Source organism: Arachis ipaensis, chromosome B6 (genome assembly GCF_059453495.1).
Source record: "Arachis ipaensis isolate K30076 ecotype BB chromosome B6, ASM5945349v1, whole genome shotgun sequence".
NCBI classification, from domain to species: domain Eukaryota; kingdom Viridiplantae; phylum Streptophyta; class Magnoliopsida; order Fabales; family Fabaceae; genus Arachis; species Arachis ipaensis.
In genome coordinates, this window is record NC_142441.1 from 102,575,350 (window position 1) to 102,583,086 (window position 7,737).

Below are 7,737 nucleotides of genomic sequence, written 5' to 3' on the forward strand. Positions count from 1 at the left end.
AATTTAAAACAGAATGATAAATGACGTCTTAATATTGATTAAAAATCATCTTTCAACTCATTAGTATCTAAAGAATAATTGTCGAGACTTTAATATTAAAAAACTTAATATAAAATATAAATTTTTAAGGTGAAATAAAAGTTAAAATTTAGATTTTTCAAAAGTCATAAGTAACAGATAAATATATAATATAAAGAGATCAACTATATCTATACAATATATAATATGAGAATAATTAAAATATTATATCAATAAAATTATTATTTAATTTATCAAATTAAGTATAGAACAAAAGTTTTGATGGCATTTTCTATTATTTTTAACTATGAAATATCTAACTTTGAGTTTTTATACTATTTTGGAGAGATATACTTTATATTAATTTTTTTAATATCAAAAGTCCAGATAATGATTCTTTAGAAGCTAGTGAGCCAAACAATAAATTTTAATGAATTATAAGAAATCGTTTATCCTTCCGTTTTAAATTGATAAGCTTGTGAAAATATAGATTTTTTGAAATTTAAAATAAAACACAAAATTTAAATTTTTATTCTTATTCGTTTTAATTTTTTAATATTTTATTTGAAGTTAAATGAAAATATTTTTTTATTGATATTTAATTTACATTTTAAAGTTACTGTAGAATAAATAAATGATTAATTTGAGAAATGTCAATAAGTTGATTTGTGTTCAACTATTCTAATTTTGTTGGCAGCACTTTCTGCGAAATTGAAAAAAAATTAACTTTCTATCTTTATTTCGCATACATTGATGGTGAAATTGAAAAATACTATGTAAAAATGATAAATATTTATATTTTGGTGTAAAGTGATAAATGTGATTTTTTATTTATTAAAAAAAAAGACCATTCAATGACCCATTAATATAATTAATAACAAGAAGAATATAACAGTTATCACTCAAATGAAGGGACAATGTATTTTCTCTTAGCATTACGACATTACCTTGAAGGAAATACTGTATTTCATGCATACTCTTTAAGGATATGCCATTTTCCCATCTTTGTTTAACATTTTACGTAACTCGATTAAATTGTGAGGGTTTGTCCCCCATTTTTCTTCTTTCTTTTATTCATCGCGTGTTCGTTGTGGTTATAGTTTGGCAAAAGGACAAAAATGGCTTCAGTTGCAGGAAACATGATTAAGAACATATCTGGCAAAAGCAGAGTGGGGGAGGTGGACCATGGCTTTTTGGCATGCCAAAATTTAATTGCCTTATGCTTTTCCACGCTTACATGATTTTTTTCCACAATGAGTAGTAACAAATTTAGATTAGGGATGGATAAACATACAATTTTTATATGGTTCTATTTTATAATATTTTTTCTGAACATTCATATGTACATGTATAGTTAGGAAAATCGAATTGAACCGGTTGATTTAGCTACATTAATTGAAATTTGGTTGAAAAAATCGGTAAAACTATTTGGTTTTTATTGACAAGCCTGTTTAAAAAAATTAATCTTTTGAAAGAGAATTATTTTGAATATATAAGTTCAATTTCGGTGAACCTTTATTAAATCTTTAAACATCTGAATATTTAATTTTGTCAATTCAATAATTAGTCCAATTTTCAGAACTTTATCTATATGTATGTTTATGCTATCTAAGTTTGTGGGTTTTATTTTCGTGTAAGACTGACAGTACCACAATTCTCAAATATATACTTTTATGTGACAAATTAAATGCATGATATTTGTTTAGTCCGTGTTAAAAAAAATAATACAAACTAAAAATAATTAACACAGATAGTAAAAGTGTGAAAAGTATTCTATAAAAACACAAATTCGACTCCTCTCTATTACAATAAGACTTCTTTTTCATAAACATAGAATTTATAAGTATTTCTATAATTACTAGTTAAAATTAGACATATCCTAACTTGAACATAATATATAGGGCTGAGGTTGAGGTGGGGAAGGAAGTAGCATGTGGTTCTGTGTTGATTTGATTCAGTGAGTAAAAATTATGGTTCCGGGGGTGGGGGCATTGTGTCATGTTAAAAAGTCAAGGGCACACATGCACTAAGAAGCCACCACCAAAATTAAAGCCAAAAAATTAAGAGCAGCACACAAATTCACTACTCGGCTATGACCCCAGTATATCATTATGATTAGGCTTTGAAAAATCTTCAGGCAGAATCCCTACAGTTCCAAATAAATTCCTCGTTTCTTATTTTCAATGACCTAAATTCTCCATTTACCACTGTCATCACCACCTCACTCACATTTTCCGACAAATTTCTTATTCATTTAAATATATTCGAGAGTTAAGTATAATTTTTATTTTTATAGTTTAATCCAAAAATCAAATTCGTGTCCAATATTTTTTTTGTTAGAATTGTCTAAAATTTAATTTAATTTTAAAATAGTCTTTTTTCTAAATTTTAGACAAAAATACTCTCTCATAGAAACACCATTTTTCTTACTCTTTTTATAGATCTACCATTTTTGCACATTATACAAAAACAAGATAGAACAAAACAATAACAACAAAAAGACAACAACAAAAGCAAAATAATCTCAGACAATCTCAGATTCAAACATCAGCAACTGTTGCGGGCTCGCTTTCTAGCCTCAACGACCTAACGAGAACTCGCCCCCCCCCCTTTGGCCTAAAATCCACCTCCTTGACCCACGATCTTGGATAACTCAGCACAGATTACCAAAGGAGATTCGAATTTCAAATACAAATAAAATCTTGCCTATTTTAAAAGATTGGAGGAGGGAAAAAAGGCATATATAGAGGGAGTCTTGGACTCCCCCCAGGTATGACAGACAAAACCCTAAAACCCTACCTCTAAAATCCATTCTGACTTGAGTCTCGGACTATCTTTGCAGATCACCTCCATCACTCACTCCAAAAGCCAAAATTCGTGAATCTCATCAACTTCGTCAGATCGCAGATCCCCTTGTTCTAGGTAACTCCTGAACATTGGTGTCGTCGGTGGGGATTTTGCTGACAGAAAGCCTGATGGCTTCCGTACCAATTGTTAACCAAAATCTACTGGAAGAGAATGGGGAATACCAACCCCGCCTCCAAAAAACCAACATGTACCGAACAGGGCAAGATTTCCGACCGTGGTCCACACGGCGGTGACACTCAGTCACCAACCACGAAACAACCAAAACTTGAACCCCGAAACCAGCTCGCGTCCCTTTGTTGAGACAGGGTCTGATAGCGCTTGGATCATCCTGGAGCTACACCATAGGTTGCAGAACCTTGAAAGAGAGGTCACTGCTAGGGATCGCTATGAGCCAAGATCCAAGGTGCACTCGAGAACGCAACCTCAAGAGAGGCGTCGCTCTAGGTTGCAAGAACGGCAAACTAGAAGACGGTGAGGGAGGACCAATTCAAACCACCCCCACCTAAGTTACGAGAAAACACGAGCGCCATGATTGGGGACATGAAAGGTCTCCAACAGGAAAAAAGAGGCAGAATGAAGCAGCTGTTGTCATAGGGGCTACTTGAAAGAGCGTTACCGTCAGTTAAGAATTTCTTCTCGGTAAAAGAGAATTAACCTCATTGCAAGTATAGTTCCAAATCCACAAGTAACACAAGCAAAGTTTAATTTTGGTTGTCACAAGTCCAACCCAATAAAAATAACCGAGAGTATTAATAACCGAGAGTAATGTTAATGGATACAAGACTAACTAATCACTCTAGATCACCAATCTAAATTGGGTATTAATAACTCAACATTGCCTAATTTCTCTTTCCAAGACAAGAATGCTCAAAAATCTACTCTAACATCCAACCAAGCATTTTGTCAAACACTTGGAAGGCATAAAAGGAAGGTATGATAAATTGTAAGAAATATAAATTCTACAACTACCCAATGCAAGAGATTAACAATAGCAACTCAATTAAACATCAAAGAAACATAAAACATAAATTGCATTAAAAAGAAATCCAAATCCAACAAGAGTGCATCAACATAAAAAGAGGCATAAAAAGGAAAATTAATAAGAAAACTTAAGAGAACAAAGAGGTAGGAACAAGAAATTGCAAGGAAAACTAAATGAGAACAAGAAATTAAACCTAGATCTAAGAGAAAAATTAACCTAAAACCCTAATTCTAGAGAGAAGAGGGAGCTTCTTTCTCTAGAAAACTACCCTACATGATCCTAAGCTAATTTAATTGCTCCCCCTTGACCTCCTCTTGAGTTCTGCATCAAATAGTCTCAGAAATAAGTTGGATTTGGGCCTAGAAAGCTCAGAAATCGCTCCTAACATTTACTTTAATGAGGTCACGTGATCAGCGTCACGCGTGCGCGTGGACGACGCGTGCGCGTCGCTGGCAAATTTCCTCCTCACGTGTACGCGTGAGTGATGCGTGCGCATAGACTTGAATTCCTTCTCATGCGTACACGTAAATGACGCGTGCGCGTGGCCCTTAGGCTTCGTTTGGTTAGTGGGTGGAGATAAATAAGACACAGACACAAATACACAAAATGACATAGACATAATGACACATGAAATTTGAGAACTTGTTTGGTACTCAAGGACATAACACTATATGTAATTTATCATTCTAACAAAATGACAATATTATCCCTGCCACAAACCATCAACACCACCTCTTTACCATTATTTCAGTTCAAATTACCACCATTAAAACCACCATAACCACCTCTCTAGCACCATTTCAATACAAATTATAACTATTAATAATAACAAACACAGAATAAATAAAAAATTCAGATCTAATCTAATTTAATATATAAACACAATTTTCAATCAACATTTAAATAAAAATAAATAAATAATATATGAATTAAAAAAAACAGAGAACTAAATAAATCTGACAACGAGGAAGAGAGGCGGAGAAATTGTAGAAGAGAAGCGGAGGCGAAATTGGAAGAGTCGGAGAGACCAAGATAGATCTATGAGGCAGATTGAGAGAGGGAGAGGGAGGCACGACAGAGGCGGCGACGAATCTAAGCAGAAGGAGACTCAAAGAAGAGTTGAGGCAGTGGAGAGGAGGAGGAGGAGGAGAAGAGGCGGCAAGTAAAGACAAAGGAATGGAGGTGGTGAAGAGAGACAGAGAAGGTGAGGCGGTGGTTGGGGTGGGAGGCATGGAGGAAAAAAGAAGGTAATGAGGAAGAAGGTGAGAAAGAAGAGAAAAAGAAGTGGATTAGGGTTAAAAGGAGAAGGGTATAAATGAAAATAAAAAAAGATAACAAGGATAAAAGTGGAAATAAAAAATTGTGTCTTAGTCTCAAATTTGTGTCACAAGTTAAAGGTGAGACACAAAAAACATGTATTTTCTGTCCATTTGTGTGTCACCGTGTCTATGATAATTTTGTGTCTCATTAAACAAACAATATACACGTGTCACCGTGTCCATGTCTCTGATGGACATCGACATCAACCAAACGGGCTGTTAATTCTCCAAATGCTCATTTCTTCATGAATTCTCCACTTGCATTCTTTTCCCTTCACTTATTCCATCCAATACTTGCCTTATGAATCGGAAATCAGTCAACAAACATATCAAGGCATCGAATGGAATTAAAGTGAATTAACTTTAGCTATCTTAAGGCCTAAAAAGCATGTTTTTACTCTTAAGCACAAATTAGGAGAGATTCACAAAATCATGCTATTTCATTGAATAAATGTGAGATAAGTTGATAAAATTCCCTAAATTATGCACAAGATAAACCACAAAATTGGGGTTTATCAAACCTCTCTACACTTAAACTAAGCATGTCCTCATGCTAAACTCAAGAAAGAGATAAAGGGTATCAACATTTATTCAATGCAAACTATCTATATGTACTCTATCTAAATACAATCTATCTAAATGAATGCAACTACTTGGTCAAAATAAATCAATTCCCAAGAAAGCATATATGAACATGAGGGCTAAGGCAATAGCAATCAAATCAAACCCATAATTGAATTGAGTTATTGAAAAGATTTTAACAACTTACAAGAAAGGAGATGATCATAGGTGAAAACATATAATTGAGCAATCGAACCGTCACAGGATGTGTATCCACTCTAGTCGCTCAAGTGTATAGGGTTAATTCACTCAATTCTCCTCTAATCATGCTTTCTAAGATTTATTTTTCATCTAACAATCAACAATTATTCAATGCATGCATACAAATATCATGAGAACTTATCCATGTGTTGTAATGGGGCTAGGGTCAAGGTAAGATTGTATTTGGTCAAGTGGACTAGAATTTTGAATCTTTGATTGACTTAAGCTCCCACCTAGCCTACAACCTATAAAATTTAATGCTAACCTAATGATAAACCCCGATTTTATGGTTTATCTTGTGCTTATTTTGGGGGATTTTATCACATTTTCTCACATTTATTCAATGAAATAGCATGGTTTTGCAATTCTCCCTTGATTTGTGCTTAAATGTGAAAACATGCTTTTTAGGCCTTAAAATTGGTGATTTTAATTCACTTTAATTCTATTCGATGCCTTGATATGTTTGTTGAGTAATTTCAGGTTCATAAGGCAAGTATTGGATGGAAGAAGTGAGGAGAAAAGCATGCAAAGTGGGAGAACTCAGGAAGAAATGAAGGAACTGAAAAGCTGTCAAGCCTGACCTCTTCGCACTTAAACGACCATAACTTGAGCTACAGAGGTCCAAATGAGGCGGTTCTAGTTGCGTTGGAAAGCTAACATCCGGCGCTTCGAAATGATAGAAAATTTGCTATATTTTGCTTCACGTTCAGGGGCGTGCACGCGCCATGTACGCGTGCGCGCCGATGCTGCACATGGACCATTAAAAGTGAAATCGTGGCCAGTGATTTGTAGCTCATTTTGGGCCCAATCCAATTCATTTCTGATGCTATTGAACCCAAGGATTGAGGGGGAAATGAACAAAGTAGTCATAGTTTAGTTTTCATAATGTTTTAGGGTAGAATTCTAGAGAGAGAGAGAGAGGCTCTATCCTCTCTCTAGATTTAGGATAAAAATTAGGGTAAAATTAGGTTAATCACTCTCAAATCTCTCTTTCAATTCTTGTTTTGATTTTAATTCTCTTTACATTTTAGTGTTCTATTGTCTTAATCTTCTTAGTTTCTCTTGTTAATTTCATGTTTTGCTATCTTTTATGTTGATGAACATTGTTGGATCGAATTTTCTTTTAATGCAATTTCATGTTTCTATGCTTCTTTTATGTTGATCTTGCTTGCTATTATTGATTTCTTGCTTGTGGTAGTCATGGGTTTCCACTGATTCTTGCATTTTGTGATGTTTACTTTTATCGCACATTAGGTGTTTGATAGAATGTTTCCTTTAGTCTTTGAGTAGTTTTCTTGACTCTTTGCTTTAAATCGTCGCTTTTTATGTTGCGGTAGCCCAATTGGGATTAGTTGAACGGCTAGTAAATTTTCCCAATTCCTATTGGAAATCTCATCTTCTTCGTCATTATTAGGAAAGAGGAAGTATTAAAGCCATGCAGGACCAGAACTTTGATGCAGAAAAGGGGTGAAATTGAGGTCATCATTGTTGAAATTCTTGCAAGAGTGGAAAAGAGAGAGAATAGCCCAAAAGCGATCCTCATTCGTTTGAGTATCTGGGAAGTTTGGTTGAAAAGAGGCTAGTCAAAAACCTTCGATGTGTTATTTTCTTCCGGCAAGTGCACCGGATTGTCGTCAAGTAAAAAATCACAAAAGAGTGAGGTCGAATCCCACAGGGATTGGTAGATCGATCAATTATAATTGGAGAATTTTACTAGTTGAGCTAAAT